The sequence below is a fragment of the Mus musculus genome, chromosome 2 (genome assembly GCF_000001635.26).
Source record: "Mus musculus strain C57BL/6J chromosome 2, GRCm38.p6 C57BL/6J".
Taxonomy (NCBI): Eukaryota; Metazoa; Chordata; class Mammalia; order Rodentia; family Muridae; genus Mus; species Mus musculus.
Window position 1 is genome coordinate 128,355,395 of NC_000068.7, and position 25,210 is coordinate 128,380,604.

At 46.4% G+C, this 25,210-nt stretch overlaps 1 long non-coding RNA gene across 3 annotated transcripts in view; it reads right to left on the minus strand.

Moving 5' to 3' along the window:
• The window catches only part of Morrbid (myeloid RNA regulator of BCL2L11 induced cell death), a 130,689-nt gene that overhangs the window by 56,732 nt on the left and 48,747 nt on the right, over positions 1–25,210 (minus strand). The window contains exon 2 of one of the 3 annotated variants that reach the window (NR_028591.1): positions 16,712–17,033. The exons of the other annotated variants lie outside the window; for them this stretch is intronic. This is a non-coding gene — a long non-coding RNA (myeloid RNA regulator of BCL2L11 induced cell death). Of the gene's footprint in view, positions 1–16,711; positions 17,034–25,210 lie in introns of those variants that run through there. 3 annotated transcript variants of the gene reach the window in all.

Sequence of the window (25,210 nt, forward strand, 5' to 3'; positions counted from 1 at the left end):
GTTTCATTGTGTCATCTTCACTCATAACATAAGCATTAAACTCTGCTCTCATTGCCCCCCTCCCCCACTGTTTGCTCCAGCACCTTCCCACCTCCAGCTGGTTCCTCTCCTTTCCATACACAATCTCCTATCTGCTTTCTTAACACATGTGTTCCATTATCCTCTCTACTTCCCATTGTCTTAGCAATACATTTTTTTAAAGAATCAAGTGGAAGTTCCAGAATAGCAACATCATTTTAAATCTTCAAATGAAAATTAAGCAATACATCTTTAAAAGTAAAAGTCCCAAATTATAAAATACAAATATAGCTGGTCTTTGCTACTTTGTGGGTTCTTCTTTTTCCCACCCTTTATGTCACCCTACCCCTGGTTTTACCCCCCCCCCCAAAAAAAAACTAGATAGGAGAGAAAAACAAGGATAGTGGGGATACAGGAAATAGGAAAATTCATGAATCTAATTTCTTTTCTTTTGTTTCTTCTTTGACCATGGCTACTAGACACTGCAACCAATCTTCCTAAATGACCAGCAACAACTGACCTCATCTCTCGGGTCCTAGCATTTAGGTATTTTCTGAAAGGTTCCCAGAATTCCAAACATACCACAATCACAGAGACTATCTGCAGCTGGCAAAACCACATCTCTACTAGAGCATGAGGCAAATCATAGTCAGCTGCTGCAGACAGTCTGAAATAGCCCCACATCCCTACACCTGGGATTAAACTGAAAGCATATTTTTATAATATTTGTGCTTTTTAAAGAAGCCAAGATTCCAAAATTATCGCTACACACGCAGAAGACTTGGAAAATCTTGGCCATCTTGGTGTAGGCAGAAACTTCTTAGAACAAGAAAAACACTGATGACAGAATGCAACTGATAAATTGTTTATATGCAGCAAAAACGAAAAAAGGCATAGACGGTGAAAATACTCAGAATCTGTCTGGTCAGTAATGGATTTATTTATTTTAGGCATGTATAAAGATCTCTTATAAATTCTTAACAAGGGCAGAACAAAAAAAAAAAATCCACCCTGAATGTGAGCAGCAGCATCCTTGCCTGAAGTCGTGTGGGTGTGGCCTTCTTCTTTGTCCCCTCTGGATCTGCTGAGATATGAGCAGGCAGCCTCGCATTCCACATGACACAGCCACAGGGCATCTGACCCAACGCCAAGTCCTGCCATGATGAGTCGGACCTTCAAACTGTGAGCCAAGATAAACCCTTGAGCTGCTTCTTGCTGGATGTCTGAATAACAACAACAACAACAACAACAACAACAGCAATAACAACAAACCAATACAAGGTAGAACAGATACTTTACCAATGGCCAATAAGCCTGCACAGGTAGACAACATGATTAGGGAAATTAGAGAATTACTTCCCTAATTAATCCCCAAGTAATTAGGGAAATTCTAATTAAAACCACAATGAGATCCCATTTCCCATGTACTAAATGGCCGCTATGCTAAACACCGTGAATGAAAAATGTTGACAAGGTCATGAAGCAACTAAAACTGGCAGACTGTCAGGGTATCCATGCTTTATCGGCAAAACGAAATATTTTATTATTACCAACTAGGAGATCGATATATGGTACTTATGACTATTCCTTAACCTATTCCTGAGTGTTTTATACACTCTGATGGGCCATGAGAGGAACAACCTCTCCTTTTTCGTTTCACATTGTTGTGAAGAAAGGAAAGTTTTGTATTTGGCTCACAGTTCAGGGTGCAGAGCATCCTATGGGGAAGGTAGTTTGTGGAAGAGTGAGACCGTGGATTCTCCTGCCTCAAGTCAGAAAACAAAGGGAGATGAACATTGTACTCAGCTCCCATCTTCTTCACTCCAGGACCATAGCCCATGAGAGGATGCCACCCACATTTAGGGAGACCCCTCCTTTCCCATTCATTCTGACTGGGATTACTCTTACAGGCACACACAGAAATGCGTTTCCATGGTGGTTTTATATCCTGTTTAATTAACAAGGTTAACCATCACAAAGGAGAGTCCAGAGGCTTGACAGAGACCCCAAGGGGTCTCCATCCAGATGGTCAGGATTCTTCTACACCTAGGTGTGTCCCTAGTGACGAGACACGCTGCTGAAGTCTTCCCTGAGCCATCACCACTCAAGTAAAGTCTTTCTGTAATTCACACTTACTCCTCTAGCTCAGAGGTTCTCAATATGAGGGTTGTGACCTCTTTGGGGTCATATATCAGATATCCTGCATATCAGTTATTTACATTATGATTCATAACAGCAGCAGTTGTGACATAGCAATGCACTAATTTTACAGCTGGTGTCACAGCACAAGCAACTGTATTAAAGGGTCTTAGCACCAGGAAGGCCGAGGACAAAACCGCTGCTCTAGAGAAAGAATACTTTCCACGCTGACTCAGTACCAGCTCTGAGAAGCAATGTGTCTGCATTTTGTCAAATATTATAATTTACTGTTAAAATAAAATCTGATTCTTCTCATGAAACCCTAAAGGTTTTTAAGTGCTCACTTTCCACTTCCCAGTCCAAAATCCTGGAAAAATTCTGGCTTCTATTCCAAGAGAGATGTTGAGAGCAACCCCTACCCCCCCCCCCCCCACACACACACAAGAGTAACCAGAGTGGGCATCTGTCCAGTGATCAAGGCTGAAGACAAAAGGGGGTTAGATCCTTTCTCAGCCACAGAGTTGGGGGTGGGGGAGATAGGATACCTGCTCTCCAGGCCCCCCCAAGACTGACCTGGCTTTAGTGCCAAAAGCCCTTCCCAGGAGATCCTCAGTCCCGAGCAAACCCAGATGATTGCCCACCTGGCTGAGGACCAAGATCTGCTGACTAGAGACCTTGGGTCATTGTCAAACCCCCAACTCTCAAGCAGTCTTTGGAGGACCTCGGATATAGTGGTTAATACCCTTTCTGATCCAGCCAGTTCTCCTGGGTTGTGTTATTGTTGGTATGCCCTCCCCGATCCCTGCCCAGACACACACACAGACATACAAAATACATATACAAACACATACAGACACACACACATAGAGACACACAAAAATACACATACATATATACACACACAGACACTCATAGACACACACACAGAGACATACACACACAGACAAACACACATACATATACAGACACACACATACAGAGACATACACAGACACACATACATACATACATCATACATACAAACACACAGAGATACATAGAGATACATATACATATATACAGGCACACACACATAGAGGAACACAGAAACACATACACACAATACAGACATACACACAGACATACACACAGAGACATGCACACATACAGAAACATATACAGAGACACAGATACAGACACACACATACATATACAGAAACACACACACTTACCCAGCTAGCTGCCCACACCCCATATCTTACTAGATTTCAACCATTCTGTGGAGGTATTACTGACGAATGCTTCCCATAGTCTCTGGCATTTGGGACTGTTTGGGGAGGCTCATGGAGGCTCATGGGGGTGTGATCTTACAGGGGAAATATGTCATTTGGGTAGTGGGCTTTGAGCTTTCTGAGCAATGCATCATTCCCAGTTTGCTCTACTTCCTGCTTGTGGGTTTTTTTTTAAAGATTACTTTATTAATTATATATAAGCACACTGTAGCTGTCTTTAGACACACCAGAAGAGGGCATCAGATCTCATTACAGATGGTTGTGAGCCACCATGTTGTTGCTGGGAATTGAACTCAGGACCTCTGGAAGAACAGTCAGTGCTCTTAACTGCTGAGCCATCTCTCCAGCCCCCTGCTTGTGGTTTAAGACACTAAGCTGTCTGAGCTGTCATGCCTGCTTGCTGCCGCACTTCCTCATCATAGCAGCAGGGGACTTTATCCCTCTGGACCTGTGATCCCAAGTAACCCCCTCCTTCTAATAATAGCCCAGGTCATGTTGTTTTGTCACAGCGATATAAATGTAACTAAAACACACTCTCACCTGGGCCCCACAGTGCTCACCTGCAACCTCAGCACACAGGTGGGAGCGGCAGGAGACTCACTCTCAAAACACCTGCAGCCTCTGGTCCCCGAGTACAACTTTGTTATCATCCAGAGCCTCATAAAACAGAGACATAAGGCCAGAGGAGGGGAGATGGGGGTGGGCAGAAGAGTCATTCTGTAATATAGAGAGAGGAAGGGTCCACAGACAAGGAGTGCTAATAGCCTAGAGAAACCAAAACAGAGGGAGGCGAAAGCTATCTGCTGGTACCAGACCCATGGCACCTTGACTCCTGCTAGTGAGAGTTATTTCAGCCTCCTGAACTGTACCAGCAAACATCGGTGCTACTGGAAGCTCCCAAGAGTTGAAGGCAGCATGGGAAAGACGGGTACTCTGCAGGAGAAGAGCAAAAGCTAGAGGAACCAAGCGGGTTCCTTAAGCCACAGGGAAATCCCAGGAGGTGTCCAGACTTCCTCCTGCTGGGAAACAGCCTCCAAATACTGGAGCCTGCAACCCCTCCCGAAAGTCCCCTGGGCCAGGCACCTCGGAGCCCGTGGCTCTGAGAGTCATTCAGCATCTCGCTTACTGTGCCCACTCTCGGCCTAAATCACCCAGCTGGCGGGAATTGATTATTCTATAAGGCGAAAAGGAGGACCCACCATGCGAGCTGCAGTGCATGTTGGGAACAGGGCCAGGCCAAAGGTCCGAATAAACAGGGCTGCCAGGTACCCACCTAGAGTTATATCCCAGGAAGAAGTCCAGACAGGCAGCACTCAGAGTAGGAACTGCTAAAGGCTCCCTGAGGGGCTTTGCTTTGAGGGCCATAGGCCATTAAGGCATTTAAATCACAGTGTGTGTGTGTGTGTGTGTGTGTGTGTGTGTGTGTATGTTCATGATGGTTAGGTGGAGGTGGCGGTAGAACTGGGCCAAGGGTCTTGGTTCATAGGTGTCCCAAGCAGGTATGTCTCAAAAGATGGTAGCTAGACATGAAATACTTCTTGCTGGCTCATTTCTTTCCAGCCTGGGTGACAGAGTGTGGTGTGGGAGAGGGGGAGGGGAGGTACATTTGGTCACAGCCCTTGTTTACCAAAATGTCTTCTCCTGAGCAAGAAAAAAGTCCCAGAATAACGCAGGGGTAGGGTTGGGGTAGGGTGTCCTTGACCTCCTTCAGCTCTCTTGGTTACAACCGTCAAAATTGTCCTTCAAGTTTAGTCCCCAAAGGCGTCAGAGCTTGACAAAGATGAATGGGGAACAGCTGTCCCTTGGCCATCAGAATCGCAGCTCTCTCCTCCCTGTGTGGACTATGGGACATGGAGAGTGTGTTCCTCAGTCTCTGAGGCCAGACAGGCCAGACTCTGGTCACCAAAGTTTAGACTCAGCCACTATTCGGAAAGCGGTGGCCCAGGCTTTCCCTGACACAGTTGAGCAACTTGAGGCCTTGGGAATTTGGGTGTGCCTCATATGAGGAACTAAGCCAGGCTCTCACTTCCCAGTGGGGGCTCAGCTCTACTCCCAGAGTCCCTGTTCCCAGGCCCAGGATACAGGCAAATGGAGCTCCAACCAGGAGCCAGGAGCCCCCTTTCAGGAATTAGGGGACCACTTGCCTTCCTACCTGACTCATCCTTCCCACCTCAAGGGCATGGAGATGATGACAAAAGCCATGTCCATCTCTAGTCACTGTTGGTGACACCCTCCTCCTCTGCTGTCCTCTGCACAGTGCAATCCCAGGCTCTCATTGCCCACACCTTTGAATGTCCCTGGGCTCTGGAAAGCTAAGAGTCCAGTGGAGCTAGTGACTTCACTATGTCCTGCTCAGGGCAGCTGGCGCTAAAGGAACAGGTGTGTCCCATAGAGAGCTGGGCCTTGCCTCAGTTGTCCCAGTGTGGACTCAGAGCACCTCCATGTCCAGCTAAGGCCTAGCCCATGCTGTGTCCTAGATACCTGTGGTTAGGAGGGACAACTCAGGTGCTCACCACAGGTTCTAATCCCAGCACCAGGACTTTCCTTTGCCCTGGGGGATTGTTTAAATTGAGTGCCTCAGTTTTCCCCACCCCTACATGGTGATGAGTTTGGGGTGTTTTTGAAAGCTGCATGTGAGGGTTGAATAACACTGGAGAGGCAAGGGCCACATCTGGCATGAAGGGCAGGCAGGGTGTGAATGAAACTGAGTGTGGTTCTCAGACTCTCAAACAGAGGGCCAGATTGATTACCACAAAGTAAGTCAAGGTCCCTTTTAAATACCTGGCCAGGCTCCCCTCTGAGCAGCATTGGCTCTGAGGCATGAACAGATGGCAGAAGCCTTTCCTGGCAGCTCAGTGTGGAGGCCTCTTCTCTGGGGGCTGGCCTTTTCTAGGTCCTACTTCTCTTCTTCCTTACATCTCCTCCGGGCAAAAGCTAATCCTGTCATCCATTTACCAAAGGGGAAACTAGGGCTCAGAGAGGTTGCAAAAATTGTCTTGGTGGTAGAGTGACTCAGGGCTGTACTGTGAACTGTCCCCTGTCTGTTATGGGGTCTGCTCACTGTGGTGGCCTTTGCTGCCTGGGCCAGGGAGAGGCAGGACCAGGAACTAAGGCCAGGACGTAAGACACCGGGACCACGTTCTCACATCACTGTGATCTGTAGGTAGACAGCACAGGGCCCCACTCAGATGGGTACTCTTCCCGGGACCAGGACCGAGGAACAAGGAAGATAGCATAGCAGACGTATGAGCCTGGGGTTCATAGTGATTCGTCCAAAGGACCTTGTGCCAATATGCTCAGGCCTCATGCATCTGTCCCTCTGGGGAGATGTGGATGGTCTTCCCTAGATTCACCATAGTTAGCAACACACACACACACACACACACACACACACACACACACTGGCAGCAGTAGGGATGCACTCAGTTGCCTGGTGTCTGGTTTCTTAAGCTAGGCCAGGGAACTTTTATGTAGAATGTTAATTGGGCTCTGCCTGGCCCAGGATACCTGGCTGTGACAACAATGTCCCCATACTTCTACTGCCTACCTGCAAGGACCCTGCCTCCACGTTCACTTCTGGTAGGTTGGACTGACCCTATATCTAAAACGCTAGCGTCCTAATATTACTTTTAATGGTGTCTTGAGTTGAAAATGATGGAGTCTCAAACTACTGTCCATTGCTCCAAATTCCTAGGCTGCCCAGAGTTTTTGTCTTGTTTGTAATAACATTTTATTAGAACACAATGGCTCTCCTCTGTGCATCACCTCTGGCTGTTGCTATGCTACACTGGCAGAGAAGCTCTAAGACACTGAAGGGCCTGCACATCTAAGATAATTTCCAGCTAGCCATTTTGAACAAAAGTTTGCTGAAAAATCAAAACTCAGTTGGAAGTTTGATTCTGTGAAAGCCTTAACAGCGTGGGGAAGTTATATTCTAGATCTCTACATTTTGGATCAATCCAGGTTCTCTTGAGGGAATGAATCTAATGCTGAAGCAAGTGTGGACGAGGGTGCGTGTGTGTAGACGTGTACGTGTGAGGATTAGTAGTGGGCAGTGGATGCAATTACCGAGGTGAGTCTATGGATTACTGAGGGTGAAGTTGAAGCCAGAGCAGAGCTCAGACTCAAACTGGATCCCCGGACAAGTGTATTAGCCAGGGCTCTTCAAAGTAGAGAATATATATAGGATTTCTTAGACTGCTTACAGGATATAGCCCAGCTAATCCAGCAATGGCCTTTTCACACTGTCTCATAGCTCCCATGTAGTGTCCTGGAGGACCCCTGGAGAGACACTGGCTTCAGTCTATATTAGAATCCCAAAGAAGTTAGTTCTAATGTTGGTGATGAAATGTAGCAATAGGATAGATGGTCTTGCCAGAAGGAGTGAGGCTAAGTAGGCAAAACGCAAAGTTTCCTTCTTCCACATCCTTTTACGTGGTCTGTCACCAGAAGTCCAGCACTGGGGTAAATATTCCTGCCTCAAAAAATTGATAAGAAAAATCCTCCACAAGAGTTGCCCAAGGCTTGGGTTTTAGCTGATTCTAGATGCAGTCAAGATGACAACAGAGACTAGCCACATAGCACACCATGTCCTCCCATAAGCCTCTGCTCACTCACGGGGGAAGCATGGAGCTAATGCCACCAACCACCCAGGGCTGCTGTTGTCAGCAAATGATGTCAGATATGCAGAACTCATTATGTGGAGCCTTTCCAGAGCTCCCCAAAACTATTCACAGGAGCACCATGACAGTTCTTAGGAGGGTGTCTAGCACGTGTTAAATACTCAGTCGGCTCTCCCCCATGCCAAAATTATTCAAGACACTCATCAGTGTATTTGGAGTACAGATATTTTAATAAGACGATCTCCTTTTTTTTCCTGGGTGTAAATTTGGATCATCTTGAGGATGTGATCTTTGGCCATAGCTTCAACTATGCAGTAGTCCGGGAAGCAGATGGTCCTGTCTGTATCCCACAGACTTTCAGTGACTCCCTAGGCAAGGTGTACAAGACTCCTGCTGGAGCTAGCAGTGAGACATTTTAGATTCCCCAGGGCAAACTGGAGAAGTCCTGCTCCCTGTCAGCAGCGAGCTCTGGTAGAGACAAAGGAGTTTATCTGCCACAGCCTATAGATTTTATTGTAGCCCGTTGCCTTGTATATTTGGGGGCTGGGGAATGGGGTTCCTTAAATGGTTACTGAGCCACAGGGGGGAAAGGAGGGAAGAGGGTGGGCAGCTGCTCTTTGGCCCTACGATGGTGAACTTGCCTCATTAATCAGACCTGTGCTGGAATACAAGGTTGTTCATGTTCAGGGAATTAAAAGTTGAAGCTAAAAGTGTAGCAGGAGGTAATCGGAGTGCTGGCAGCCTGTCTCCTGCCGTAGATTTATGGTGTTTACTCAACAGTGGATGGGAACTTTTGGGGAAAGAACACCTCTCCTCCGCTCTTTTTTCAAAACACATCATCAGCCCGCAGTGATCAAGTTCCCGATTTCCAGTGTGCAGAGCGCGCAGTGCATTTGATCTTCCTTGTTCCACGCCCAGTGGAAGGAGGGGGAGGCGCGCAGCTACAACTAGGAGTTGCCTGTGAGGGATTTCCTTATCGGAGTCAGCTGACTCTGACAGCAACCCTCGCTTGGCCCAGGCAGTTCTGTAATGTGCCGCCTCTACACTGTCTAAAGGTGAACCAGGAACCTTGGTCACCTTGCCACGCCAAGAGGAGCACAGGGAATTCCTAGAAAAGCCCCCACTCCTCTTGTTTTGCTTTTGGGTCTCTTGTGGTGACAGTTGTGAGCACCAATTGCTGGTGACTTCAGAAAAACCAGGGATCCCCTTTTTTTTCAAGGTTTCCCACAATAGCCTCACATGTCTGTCAGTACAGGTAAATGGCTCCCCTGAACCCCAGAGAATGAGGTCCTTTCTGGAAGAGGCTCATTTAGGATATTTCACAAAGAGCTTTTCTGCTACTTCTCTTGGATGCAAAGCCAATGAGTATGGGAGCCCATGTACTTCTGCATCATCCCTTGGTACAGACATCCCCAAAGCCAGGCAGGAGGGAGCTCTCAGGTTGGCTACCTTGCCCTCTGGTTTCCTTGGGCCTGGGGTATTGGCAGTAATCATCCATACCCATCCATCTGTTTCAAACTAACTTAACATTTAGAGCTGTCTTGTTAAACAAACTCATTTCCTGCAAGCCAGTGCAAAAGTATTTTATGGACCATAGATTTCCAAATACAACGTTTGCATTGCCTGATATCCTAGGTCACCATGAAAGGACACAGGAAGGACAATGAGTGAACACTTATCTATCCACTCTGCAAGAGGAGCCTGGTTGTTGCAATGTGCAGAACTGCTTTCTAGCAAAGCCAGAGCACTCCAGACGTTATCTCCAAGTGAGGTGCAGAGGACCAGAGGCCTCACAGTGGCTGTGTTTTCCTGCAGGGCAGACTCTTGCTTGTGTGCTCCAGGGCCTGGAAACAGGGACCAGGATGCTAATAATTTACAAGCAGAGATAAGATGGGATTTGGAGGAGGTCAATCAGATAAGAATGCCACACACATACTTAGAATGCAGCCGAATCTTTCCAATACTGCACACGTCCATCACACATACACACACCCATCATATGCACACAGCTATGCACACATCCATCACACATGCACACACCTGTCACTGGCACACAGCTACTGCACACAAACTGTCACACAGCACACAGCTACTGCATACATCCATCACACATGCACACAGCTAATGCACACATCCTCCAGGCATGTACATATCTACTATAGACACCATGTACCACAGACTCCAGACCCACTTAGACACAGTGTATAGATACCACACATACGAACATCACATACCTATATCCACATTATACCCGTGTCACACATGTAGGCACACAGTCACCTATACACATGTCCACCCATGGACCCACCTACCAACACAGGCATGGGTGTGCAAATACACCCAGGTACACACATGCCCCAGACATGTACCACATACCCACACATGCACCATAGACATCCATTCCACAGACACTCAGTTCACATCATCATATGCACCACATCCTATGTCTCATGTACACATGCACGATACTCATATGATCATATCTCCCCACCAACACACATACTTAGGTGTGCACACTCATTCTCATGCCTCAAAGTTGGCTTTGCTTCTGCTGAGGCAGCCCTGCAGGAGGCAGATAAGCTGCCAGGTAACCCACTTCCTTCTTAAAGAGACAAAGCGGTATAAGGGACTACTGTTTGTAAAGTAACCTGTAGATAAAATGAGAAACAAGGTTTGAGGAAACCTGTGCCAGCCTAGGTCAGCCTTACCCAGACCAGGACCTCTCTGAGTTACTGAGCATGCGTGACTGTGCGTGACTAATTAAGGAATGTTGGTTTCTAATTGGCATGAACAGGGTATCTTCAGCAAACTGGGGACCATGGACATCTAGAGAGGTCCAGAAGACCAAAATGGCAGGATAGCGATTGGTGTGGAGGAATGTTGCAGATCCACGACTATTTTTTTTTTTTTTTGACAATTTGCTTTTCTTTCTCTTTCCCTCCTCAAACACCAGCAATGACTTTGCATAGTTTAATCAGCCCATCCTGCCTCTGTGTTGTTACTGATTCTCAAAGTTTTCCCCACCCTAGCCAAGAGAGAAGAGGCCTGCCTGGGGCACAGGAGTCTCTGTCTGACAGCCCGCTCCACTGCTCAGCCTAGAGCCCTGCAGAACTGAGCTGCCCTTTGCTAACTGACTCAGTCTGACCTCCATGCTCTCAAAGTCCCCTGGGAGACTACGGAAGTGGTTGATTCTGGTGCCAGTGGTCAACACTGGTACCTCTACCAATTTGACTCAGGCAGAGGGCTGCACAAGTCGAGCCTAGGACTGCACAGGTCATTGACCCTTCAGTTATGCCTGGATGTCATTGACCATGCACAGGCCTTTTGGAGGGTTGGTTGCATGGTGACAGCTACTGTGAGCCCAGATACTTTGGAGTTTAAACCGAGGTACACTATCCTGTTACAGGAGGTAAACTGATTCTTGCTAAAACTCAGTTTCCTTAACCTAAATAAAGGTAATTACGCGGCCTTCAGAGACTCTGAAATAGTGCTGGAAGCCACCAGAAAAGAACTAACTGGAGTCTCCATAGTTGGGTTGGTTATTAGAAAGGTGACTGTTTACAAATCCTTCGACTCAGACACCCAAACTGACACATATGCACAGGGCCTCTGGCCTGAAAGAAAATGGTCTTTCAGCCTTGAACTCGGGCTGGCTTTTGAGATTCTGCTAAGTCAAGAATATATCTATAGAGCAAAACAAAACATGCCCATGATTACAGAAGTGTGAACCCCAGAGAGTGTGGTGGGTAGACACCAAGAGGTAAATCAAGTCTGGCATTTGGAGACTATGGTCTTAGTCACTGTGAGCCAAGAGCTCACTTTCCCTCAACTACATAAAGGCAAACTGACCTCAAATGTCCTTTACTCTCAGGAAAGAGATGTGTGCTTCTAGAGAGTTCAACTAGAGCCCTTTGCCAGAAGACCTCAGCAAAGATAACCAAAGAGATCCTGCCAAGTCTGTGAGCCCTTCATCACTCTTGACAGCTTCATCAAAGTACTCGGTGTGCTTTACTTGAAAGGAGCCAGGCTGGTTCCTTCTGCCTTTAAATGCCCCCCTCTGGAGCAGAGGAGAAGACATTGTTCCCATGGAGGTTTCCACTCCCTGGGTTGCTCTCTCTTCCTGGCATCTTTGTGAAAGCATGGGATCAAAGAGCCATGGTTTGGAAGGAGCTGCCCACAGCCCATGGCACCGGTGAAGCCTCCCATCTCGGAAGTGTGCAGAGTCCTTGGCTTAACCACGGAGTCTTGCTGTGGTTGGCATATATGCAGATCGAGCTTCACGCCAACCTGCAAACACTTCAGAGATGCTAATATGAAAGTCAGGGGAAGGAGTCCAAAGGCTGGGAACAAGCGTTTCCCAAAGCAACCCGTTCCGAAAGCCTGCAGAAAACCAGACACTCGCCCATTTCAAGGAAAGCCCTGGCAAGGTGTTAAACTGGACCACGAGCTTTTGGGAAGAACGTGGTGGTCTCTGGGAGGCAACACAAGTTCTCTGAGAGAAAGTCATTCCATGCTAACCTCATTTCCTGTTTTGACGAGCTTCACCAGCACAGGCGATTAGGGGAATGCCCCAGAAAGTGTGTCTTACTTTCAGTAAAGCATTTGAAAACCTCTCCTCCTGGCCTATCTATGTATGGTCCCAGGTGGGCTCAATGACAGTGAGTCTAGGATTCACAATCACCCAGAGAAGACTGATTCATGACCACCTGGTGCACCTGTGACCTGTTGTCCAGGCCACTCAGGAGACCTCAGATTCTTTAGTGTTCCTTCCAGGGTCAAGTGTGGTCTGGAATGACTGCTCTTCTACCCACTGGGGGGCTGAATAGTGAGAGCATTAGCCTGAGGTTGGACCCCAGAATGTCCCCAAGAGTCATGCCCCCCCTCCCTGAGAACAGTGTGGCTCTTGCCCGTGTTTTAACCCATCTATCTTTTTTAAAAATAGCTTGCAAGGAGACACAGAAGTCATATTTATTAAACTTGCAGGTCACACAAGAAAGAAACGTCCCCAGGTTCAAGGGCTAAGGGTGAGAAGATCAAGGTGAGACACGACACAGTCCGGGGAGGCTGGTTACACAACCTACTGCAGGGCTTTTAAAAACCTCTGCACATCTTCTCTCAGTTATGACACTGGGAATATAAGTGTGGCCCAGGATGTGAAAGCCTTAACCTTCACCTTCTAATCCTTAAAACTCCTTTCAGGGAAGTCCGTTTGAGAAGCAAGCAGCGTTCTCAATTCCTCCCTTGCGGGTCCAAGGGCCCCAGTGTGAGAGCAAAATAAACCCAAGATGATACAGTGCTCGAAAAGGGAAAGCTCTGAAATTCAAAATAGTATTATTTTCTGTCTAAGGTGCTTTCCCTCCAACTTGAAAAAAAGATAGAAAGAAAGAAATCTGACAGTCTCAGTGATAAGAAGAAAATGATTCAGCTTTGCCTTCTGTCTCCTCATCTCAAACCCCACATTGGTAGAGCTGGCTCAGCTCTCTCCCTGAGTCTGTTGTTTTAAAATTTAAAAAAGTAAAATTTCTTTGTATAGGTGTGTTTGGCTGCATGTGTATATTATGTACATAAGGTGAGTGCAGTACCTACAGAGACCAGAAGGGGGCGTCGGACCCAATTAACGAAGATGGTTATGAGTCACCATATGGGGGTCTAGGAATGGAACCTAGATGGTCTTTCAACCCCACCTGAGCCTATTTCAAAAGCTATAAGTCCTTGTAGTGGCACTCCCATCTCTCTCCTCTCTATTTTCTTAAATTCTTGGATTACAATAAATACACATGTAGGCTCAGAAGGCTCCTCTCCACTGGCCTTGGACTTTTTGCAAAATATTTTAGGTTATTTTCAATTCTCTAGTGTAGGGAATGTTTCCTTTGCTGCTGCCCAAGACCTGTCTCAAAATATAGATAGGTGCTTGAGGCAGGAGGGCAGTCAAAATATAGATAGGTGCTTGAGGCAGGAGGGCAGTCCTTTGCAAAGTTAACAGGCAGAGAGAGCTAGCTCAAACACCTATGTGACAGCCAGAATTTCCCTTATAGCTAAGAGAACTCACTGCTCCCATGTGCCAGACTAGCTCCTGTACTTCTGATGAAGCTGCCTGTTCATGGTGTGTGTGTGTATACATATATACATACTTTTTCTTCTGCATTGTTTAATACGACAGCTGCAGTTACAGGAGACACTTAGGTTAAAAAAACTAAAAATCAAAAGGAATTAAAACCTCAGATTCTCCATTGCATTAAACGTCCAGTAGCCAGAATGTCCCCAAGAGTCATGCCCCTCCCTGAGAACAGTGTGGCCCTTGCCCGTGTTTTAACCCATCTATCTTTTTAAAAATAGCTTGCAAGGAGACACAAGGAAGGATACGGTAGCAGAGAAGGTGGTCCTGGACCAGTGCTGCTTAGTCTTGGCTACATGTTAAAAATGTGTGTGAAGGGCAGAGAGTTGACTCAGTGGCTAGAACACTTGTTTCTCTGCCAGAGGACCCAGGTTCGATTCCCAGCACACACGTGGTGAGTCACAACTGTGTCTAACTCTGGTCCCACATCCTCTCTGATCTCATTGGACACCAGGCACACACGTGGTACACAGACATACACGAAGGGAAAAAAAAAAACTTAAGCACACAAAACAATAAAAAATTTAAAATACCAGTGTTTATTTCACATGTTTCCTACTTCCAAATTCTGATGTTGGGTCCAGATGAGTTCCTGGATGTTGAGAATTTTTTGGTTGTTGTTGTTTTTATATATAATTTGTGAATAATTGCTCTCTCTGGTCAGGGTCAAAATTTTGCCTCAGTGGCAAAAACTAAAACTATATAGCCAATTCTCTTTTACTTTTCAAAAATTATCCTTATGAGTGAATTATCTAGTCAATGCTGTGTGCGTACTTCAGGTCTTCCTGAAGCCTGAGACTCTCTTTATTGCTGCTGTTACCATAAACACCCTACAGAGTAGAGGCGAGGCCATGAGCTGTATAGGCTGTGTTCTGCTATACAGAACAGGGAAAGCTATCTGGGAGAGACATGCTTACTGCTGCTGATGCCCAGAGATACCTCCGTGAGCCTCTGCAGGGCACACGCACAGACCTATGTCTGTCACTAAGCTATTCATCATGCTCTGGACCATCATCTCTGCTCCCTGTGTGACCTCTCCAATTGCTTCCTCTCGGTTTGAGCCCAGGCAGACAGGAAAAACAGTCCCAGGGTGCTCTTTTGAGGAAAGCTCCTCCAGGAGACACTCCACCGAAGACTTACTTCAACAACTCAATGGTTTTTTTGATCTTCTAGGAATATAGTCAAATAAACTTGGACTTGACAAGATTAGCAAGGAGAAAGTTGGGTCTGATGAGCATGTGGATATGACAGTGGGGGAGGGCTTGTGACCCACCCCTCTGGCTGAGCAGCAGACTGGAGGATGGCCTAGAGCCTCATCCTCCTGTTCCAGCATCTAGCAGAAGTGGAGGCTTATCCTCACCGCGTGGTTACAATACAGATGTGCCTGTTACTGAGAAGCAAGGATCTGACAGACCTAGGCAGCATGTCTGCTGTAGAGTGCCAGATTCTGTAGACAGGCTTGGCGATGAGACAGCACGTTTGCCTCTTAAAGAGGAAACTGAGGGGCGGGGACAGTGAGACCCACAGACAATAAATAAACAACGACAACGACGACGGTCACTTCAAATGCTGGTCAATCCCCATGTAGAAAATCAGAGAGATAACTGGCAGGGCTGAGGGTGCCTCGGGACTTGGTGTTCAGGAGAGCCTTCCAGAGTCTGAACATTTGGGAGAGGGCTGGACAATATCCACTGGTCACTCACCCAGAGCCTCTGTGACGACCCCCATGGCCAATTAGCAAACTGATGTAGAGACGTATAAAGCAGTAGACACGGCCACTGAGTTATTCTTGGATTTCTGCTAAGCTCAGAAGTGAAAACCAATAGACTCTGGGAAGGGGACTACAAATGGGCTCTTTGGCTACATTCCTAGGATGGTAAATTTGTTCAGCTCACAGTTGGGGGATGTGAAAGAGGACTCTGTCGAAAGAATGACTGGCCATTTAACCATTTCAGAGGATATTCAAGTGCCAGTCCCAGGATCTCAGAATTGAGGAGTGGATTTGAGAAATCAGGACGTCGGAATGAAATGCCCTTGATATACACTTGACCTCCCCGTTCTTCACTTCTTGAGCCAAACATGCCCAGGAGGTGGGTGCGGAGGCTACCTTGCCAACAGAACGTGGTACACAGTAGACCCCAAAGAAACTATTATAGATCAAATCTACAAATCAGTGATTTATGTGGGGGTAGACAGGAGGAAAGAGAGAAAGTTGGGGTTTCCAACTGAAGCTTAAAGTTGAGAGTGATCTCTAGGTGAGTTACCAGCTGTGCTGAGAAGACATGTCCACACAGATCTCAGTGTTCTCCACTGTCAGCCTGCCAACAGTGACTCTAGAGAAATTATCTTGAAAGATCTTCTAGAAAGGTATAAAACATAGGATAAACATGGTTGAGTGATGAGATTCCAGCTCCACACACTTTTAAAGATGCCCTGTGTGCAGTTATGATAATCTTGACAAGTGACTTGGAGAAAGTTGCCTGATGTTCAAGTTTAGAGCCCTTTAAATCGGTGTTTCTGGATTAGCTAAGAAACAGACAATTGCATTTTCTTTCCTTTTGCTTTTAATGAAGAAAGGATCAAGACATGGGGAGGGCCAATAAATAAAGTAATAGATTAATTAGTTGATTGATTAAAAGATAACAAACCAGCTGTAAGAGAGCATCCGAAAAGCTCTGCAGGCCCAGCACCCGTGAGCACTGAGTAGCTAAGAGTCCGTTCCCGGGTGGGAACCCTGGACGGGCCTCCCAGCCGTGATCAGCAGGCAGCAGGTAGGGGTGCTGCTGGGGGCACGTCCTGATTTTTCTGTGTCTGTGTCATTTTCGATCAACTGTGTCATGGGGCTTCCTGTTTCAGCTCCCAGTTATTCTGAAACAAAAATATGCAAGAAAAACATAGGTCACTGCCAACCGCACTGTGACAGTCACTCTAGCACATGGAAACCGAGAAGGGAGACAGATCAAAAACGCTACTATGAGCAGGGGATCAAATCAGCAACACAACTATTCTCATAGTGATATCCGAAATCCAACCGTGGTCATGAGCTGTGGCAACCCTTTAAAAGCCATTCAGGGGAGAGCAGGAAGGCAAACGTTCCCAGAATTCCACTGTTTTGTTTGGGGTCACCCTGTTGTGACTTCCCCATGGGGTCTGATGCCCAGTAAGCTATGAGATTCTACTTCTGTGTTCTTGATTTTTACTAGAGACTCCCACAAGACTTAGAAGACACCCCAGGTGATGTCTTGAGCTCCTGCCTCCAAGGACCCAAAGCAACTTCAAGTCAAGTCCACTGGGAACTCCAATTCACAAGGTGCAGAGCCCCTCAACACCTCTCCTATCTGAGACTCTAAAGATAACTGTGGGCTTACTTGAATTTGTTCCAAGTAGCCTCTATAGGAGAGAAGGAGAAAAAATAATAATAAGACAAGCCCCTCCACACACACAACCAAGCAGAGGTTGCAAGGACAGTATATGGCTGACAGAAGTTCCAGAAAGACTGTAGTTCTATTCATAACTGCACTGCTGCTCAAGGCCCCTGTGGTCAGCCTCCCTTGGTGCACCCCTGTCTGCAGATCACATCCTCAGCTCTCCAAAACAAGTGAAAGGATATTTCCAAAGGCAGAGCAGGTAGAGAGAGGCAGATGGTGCCGTGCCCTCAAAAGGTATGCTGTAGATCCAGAGCCTGCTCTGCACTCAAATCTGCCTCACACACACACACACACACACACACACACACACACACACACACACACACTGGAGCAGTTTTCCCATGAGATGGTTGAAGACAATGCTCCCATGGGAACAAGGTTAAATCTAAGCTGGCCACTGTTTCCAGCTCTGACGCTGAACAACACTGCTGACAGCTGAGAAGGCAGTACCACTCAAAACTTCCTGGGACATCTCCCTGTGCCCCCAGTGGGATACCAGCCTGAGTTCACCCTGAGCTCCAAAGGACTTTGCACTGTCCACGGCCTTTTGTTAATGACCCACATTTTTTCTGCAACCTCAGAGCGGGGAATTGCATGATTTTTGGAATAGCTCCATCTGTCCCCAAGAGATCCCTTCACAATGCATAATATACAAAGGATACAAGAAAGAGGAAATATGCAAAGTTGCTCAGACGGGTGTATTGTGTGTTTCCCGACATGAGTGTTGTTGCTGCGTGGAGTTAGGAAGGAGGGCAAATTGCCCAGCCATTGAGCTCTAGCTGAGCTGCTTCTAAGGACCCTCTCTGAAAAACAAAGCTTCCTAGAGGGTCCGGGCTCTTGACAGCAGCAACTGTGGTAATTTAGTGCCTTTGTTATTCTTTAAAAGGCCCCTATTGTCAGTGGCAGTGGGGAAGTTTCTGGAAGCTGGGGAACCTGTCTGTGTGACACCTACACAGTCAGGGGAACAGCATCCCCTCCCCACCCCCTACCCCCACCCATGAATCTCTTGGGAAAACCAGCTTCCCGTTTTGTGTCCTGTGAGCCAGCATTTTCTGACCAGGCTCACAGTATCCGCCATCTGGCCCAGGATTTCATCTGCAGCGCCTTCCTGGGTGGGCAAAGAGAAACAGGAACTGGGTGACGCACCAGTGGCTGACATGGGTGGAAGGAGAAACTGGCTTCCTCTAGTTCTACCCATGAAGCAGAGATAGATAGCCGACTGCCCTGTCCTCACCAGCCTGCCTCTTCTTAGTGGGATGCAAGAGTCAAATGGAATAGCTCAAGCAGTTACAATATGGCACTCCCAGCCAAGTGGGTACTGAAATCGCAGAGAGGGGATAGGGCCTTATAGACACAGCAGGCTAGGCCATAGAAGGAGGAAGTGGACACCCTTTCCAAGGTCACACCAGACGGGGCACAAGTGGACTAAGACTTGGGTCTTTCCCACCTAGTTCCCATGGACTAGTGGCCAAAGTTAGTGGTAAGTCCAGCTTACCACTGCAGAACCTGAATAAGCTGGCCTGGGAGCTTTTGCATGGATGAAACTAATTCCTGTGAACCCTATATTGGATGCCTACCTAGCTTTCATTGGAGAAGCCCAGGCTAGTCTATTTGGAGACTATAAGAAGTTTGTTCCCAATTCTCAGCAATTCTCAAGGACATCTTCCATAACCAAGTGGACACTGAAAGTGGTGGAGACCACCCATTCCTCCCCAGTACTGGGTTGAGCCTGAAGGGACACCTGGTCACATGTAGGGCCAAGCTGCTCTCTGCTTTGGTGAGCTTTGCTCTTCTTGTGGGTCTTTAATATTCACTATTAGCAACTCCCCATCCCCACTACGGATACACAACTTTATTTTCCCTAAGACATTATGAACAATCTGGGACCCACGAATACCATACTGAAGACAAGTACTCATTAGGGAACAGAAATGTAGTTCAGGCTAGAGGTGAAAGGTATCCATACAGAGAATGAGGCATGAGCCCTCAATGTCCCCAGCTTGTCTCTCACCAAGGTTCCTCTGTCCAGAGCTACAACCACGTATCTCTAAGCATATTTAGATCCTTTCGGGGCTTGGGTGATGTGACTTAGCTTCTACAGAATGCTCCTGGCTCAGAAAATGACTATGTATAAAGACTTTCAATGCTCTAAGGCAGAGTCTGAGTCTCTCCCAGAGCTGTTCTACCTCACCCAGCTCCTCTCATCCACTACTGAGTACAGCATCCCATCTGCCGGAGTGTCCAGATGTGTGGTTTTCACCCAAGCCGGCATCCATCCTCTCAGAAGGATGCGTGAAGGCCATCTCTTACCAAGCAGGCAGAGCCAAAAGCACAGGGAACCCAAAATCCAGAGGTGGAGCTTGACAGTCATACCCAGGTTCCCACCCAGCATCCTGGTCATCACATTCTGATGCCAGATGCTCATGGAAAATTCAATACCAGAGCCTCAAGGATCTCATAAATGGGCTCACCTTTTAGTAGTCCTTGGGTACCACTAAGGACGGCCTCAGAGTACACCAAAGGTAAAAATGGGCAAAGGATCCACAAAGGTAAAGATCTGGTCTCCCAGGTTATCTTCTGGTCTCATCTGTCCACATCCTTCCCTTCGACTTCCTTCTCCAGATTTGCTCATTAAAATTTTTTTCAAAGAACAAAACCTGGACACTTTTACAGATTTATATAGTCTGACCGGCCTTGTGAGAGGACAAAGTTACAGACAGTCCCATGGTCACTAAGAAATTCAAAGGGTCTTTGAAAAGCAGCAGTCACCTCCAAGGTTGGGTTGGAACATGTGAGAAAGACCTCAGCCTTCAAGACAAACAACAACAACCTAGAGCCACGATCCTTCAAAGCAAGCCAGTGGCCTCTAGCCCTGGACACAGTTCTCAGTGCACCCAGGTCTGGACCAGACCATTCTCTCTACAGCAGCATGAAATCACCTGAGGATGCACTAGATATGCAAACCCTCAAGCTTCCCCCTGTGTCTTCTGATTTGGAAACTCTAAGGGTAAAACCTGGGTTGTCCTCACAGCACCCAGAAATAGAAATAGAAACGCAAGGGCCAACAGTGGCAAGTGATGGCTTGCTCCAAGTGACAGTCTTGAACACTAGTGTAGTCTCCACCGACCCTACTGGCCACACTTAGTCAACAATTAGTGTCTGGTTTCAGTAACTATTCTCAAGCCACCCAGTGGATGGGCCTTTCCAGAAATCTTTCTGAGAGGACAGATGCCAGGCTCGGGTGAAAAATACACATGGATCTGGACAGATGGGATGCTGTACTCAGTCAGTGGTCAAGGAGAGAAGCTGGGTGTGTTGGAGCAGCTCTGGGAGGGACTCAGGCTCTGCCTTAGGGGGTTGAAAGCTTCCATATAATTCACGGTGGGCAGGAAAAGTGGAGAACTCAGAAGGCTTCCAAGGCTTGAGGAGACTGTTGAGAGAAGAGCCTCCATCTTCTGCTTTTGATATTGGGTATCTGCACAGCACAGACCTGAGCTGGAGGCCTCTCAAATGCAGGATCAAATCTCAAATCTCCTATACCAAACTGTTCAACCAGCCAAGACACCCATCACTGCCTCCTCTCCCCAGTCTGCATAGACCTACTGAGAATAGGGGGCCCTGAAGTCTCTTGGCATTTCATTTCAATAAGAACAGAGTCATGCCATCAGCTCCACACACATTACTGTCACCCTAGGAAGGAGGGTAGATACAAAGTCACACACCTCTTAGTCTGGTCATTTGAAGTGTCAGAGCATAGGTACCAGGCAGAACAAAGTACTCATACTGAGACAGGTAGGGAGCACAGAAGGACAGGCCAAAAATGTAGACTGAAGAGAATTGTTGAACAACAATAACAACAACCCAAAGCTTAACCTTGTACAGGAAGTATAAGAAAATAAAGAACGAGGCAAAGAAGAAAAAGAAGGGAAGGAAGGAAGAAAGAAAAAGTAGAAAGAAAGAGAGGAAGAAAGAAAAAAGCTAAGAAATTGTAGGTACATGCTGCAGGTAAGATATTGGTCCCTCAGTTTCCATGGTTACCTTTGAAGATTTGGGGGCATAGGCAAGAGTACTTGGGGCCTGGGGGGACTCACAAAGCCAACAAGATGACTGGGAGTACATGAAACACAGGCTGGTTAGATAACAGTAGAACCCAGTTTTCACACATAGCCTTCCCTAGGGTGTGAGCACCCTAGGCTGGGGAACAGACCTTGTAAGTCCGGCCTCTCTGTTCCAGGTTCTGACCTTTTGTGTGTTTCAGGTGAAGAATCAAGACTTGCAAGATTCTGACCACAAAGTCCCCTATCCCCACCCGCGCATACACCCCTGCACAACTGCAGTGTCTGGAGAAAGCCTGCCAGCCCGGCCCCCTGGGCCACGCAGACCTGCAGAGGAGCAAGCCAATCTGGCCCCTTTAGCATCACAGACACCACCCTGAGGCTACCTGAGGCAGGAAGGAGGGAGGGGGCTGCCTTCTGAGAGCAAACCAGGTGCCCTCTGTGAAATGTGGCCTGACTGGATTTTGAAAAACATCAAGGAGGTGTGTGCTTATACCCTACACGGGAGGAATAGAGAAGAGACAAACAGACCCAAGTCCAAGTTTCCTCCAGGTCACACCAAATAGTAGAAGAGCGGGCATTAGGAATCCTCCGCCCAGCAATAAAAGTCAATAGTGTAACATGAGCAACTGGTTGAAACGCAGCGACTAATTATGTAACTGTGGAAGAAAGCAATTACTCAAAGGAAGGCGGGAAGAAAGAAAGAAAAAGGGGTTTGGTATACCCGAATCTTAAAAATAGAACCAAAGGCTTAAAGTCATACCCAGTTGTCTATTGTACACCCCTCTTTTAGCTGCTGAAAAGGTTAATAATTTTCCTACCGAAACTGAATGTGGGTTGTGAAAGAGCATTGAAATGAAGAAAATTTCCCCGCGGCTGCTAATGTACTATCAGCAAAGCCATCGGGTTTCAGTTTGAGTTGTTTGTATTTATTTGTGAAAACAAAGATCAGATCAGCAGAGGCCTCATCCTAACTATTGTCCTGGAGTGTCTGAGTCTCTCGAGATGGAAAAAAAGAAGACCCTCACATCGATGTGTAGACATACACTCACACACACATACACACACTCACACCCACTCACACCCACTCACACACTCTCACACCCACTCACACACTCACACACACTCACACACACAGACATGAGAAGTCAAAACAACAGCTTAGGGGGAGAACCTGTTTACCTCGGTTCTATCATTTGAAGAAGATAAAGTATTGCCTCGTGTAAAACATGTTTGTTCTCAGTTTGGCTTTGTTTGTACTTTTAATTGTTAATTTCTTGTTTATTTATTTATTTTTTGTCTATTGTATGGTCAGGTAGAAACTTTTTTTTAAGCTGTAATTATTTGTTTAATACTTTCAGAAGTGAAAATTCAACCATAATATAATTCTGTATAGAAGACTTAGGGGGGGAAGTGTAATTTAAATTCTCCTTTCAAAGATCAAAACCGTGAGCTTGGAGACCTTTCAGAGCAGGAACCTGGATGAAATGCAGAAGTTCAGGTGCTTTTAACCAAAACCTGTTTCAGATACCAGGTGAACAGGTTGTTCTCTGAAGTTTGAAAAGAAACCAGACAGTGAAGTGGTTAATGAGGCCGGGAGGGAGCGCAGAGACTCCTCTGCGTGTATTTCCATCACAACATAAACAGCAGAATAAAAAAAAGAGAGAGAGAAACCTGCAAAAGGAACTCTCCAGTGGTCTCACATCACCGAACAAACTGTTTTTCTACCTATTTTGTGTTGCGGGCTTTTGTTATCAACCCAATCGGCAAATTGTGGCCAATTTTGTCATGGTGTAAGCAGACATTTTGTTCCCAAACTGTTTTCAACATTTTTGCTACCAATTACAGTCAATGAGAAAATGAAGAAGCCACAATGCAAACAGAAAGGGTACTTCATCTGCACCCAACGAACCCCTTTTAAGGTTAAAGATGCATAGATGAGAACACTGGTGTATATTTTTTAAAACAGAACTCTAGTAAATTCATATTCTGAAACAATCTAGTAAGCCTTTTGTGTGTGTGTGGTGGGGGGGGAATCATTAATGATTAATCTGCTGATTGGATTTTTGAAACCAGCAAGGAGACATTCTCCTGTCTAACCACGCTGAGACACTAAGACTGCCTCATTTAATGACATGCTGTATCATTATTAATTTACAAAAAATTACAGAAACAAGATAAAGCTTGAAAATGCAGATGAGACTCCCTGGGAGTCAAATGAATTAAACCGAGGTAAAAGAAAAATAATAATGAAAAAAAAATCACCAGTTAAGCTGTTATTTACTACTGAAAATAAGCGACGCCCACGGAGTTCAAGCAATATATTAATATTGAAACCAAACGGCAGCCTTACACCACAAATCATTTCATTAAAAACAAATAAAGAATGGCACCTAGATAAAATGAAAACGCAAGGCTTTATATGATAAGAAGTTAAATATTAAGATCAGGACCCGATGGAAAGAAAGCTGGCCTGGGTTTTCTTTCTGCCTCGTTGTTTTTGTTGTGGTTGTTGTTGCTGTTGTTCTGTGTATCACTACAAGACACCGACAGCAGAGGACCCTTTCCTAAAGATTCAGGAATGGCTTGGAAGGCGAGCAGAATGTGAGTCCAGGAAACCCTGCTTGTCGCCGTCCCTCAGGTCTGAAGGCACAGCAATGTGTACATTTTTAGCCCTTTAAAATACCAGCATGCCCACACACTGCCTCAGATTAAACCAAGGAGAAAATGACACATTCTGAAACTATTTTCTACAGCTACTTTCCTGATAACACTGAGGCGCTTACAATCGAATTAATGAGTTCTTCAAAGCCCAAACAATTGTCTACAGAGAGACACAACCGTTCACTGCAGCCTGCACATCACTCTCGGGTCTCCAGGCAATTCTGCAAGTATTAATCTTTGTTATTTGTGTTCAGAAAAATTCAGGGTTACACATCTATTTCAGACAAAGACGCTGCTCGTTGTTCTGGATAGTTAAATTGAGGAACACTTTGAAAAAAAAAAAACCCACAGAAACACCACAGTGCTTCCCTGACCTCAGACAATCTAGGAATTGGTGGATTCTTGTCCCTTGTGCCTAGGCACAACCTGTTCACATTTGAAATTTCTTTTAGTAGCAAAGAGAGGAAACACCCACAGAGTCCAAGGAGTCGTTGTTTCTTTAGAAAGTCAATTTCTGCACAAACAGCCACCCAGAAATAAACAGAGGAGGTCCCAAACCAAACAGCAAAAAACTCAGGAGGATGGCTGCACAAAGAGATTGTCAGAATGCTTAGCAGAAGGAATTTTTATTTGTGATCGAGCTAAAAGATTCCCAGTGACAGGTCGACACTGCTTCTGGTGATGTGGAACGGATGCGAACACCAGTGAGTTAATATCTTCCATTCATGAGTGATGTTTAGCAACCTGCCTGAAATTCAGAAACGCTTCTTGCTCTAGTTCTCTCAGCCCTTTCGAGACTGCGTCCCACCAAGCAAGCAGTCTGCCTCGTGGAAGACACCATCGATGAACAAAAGACAGAGGAACTTAACAATGCTGTAGTTTACAAGTGACAGGGAAT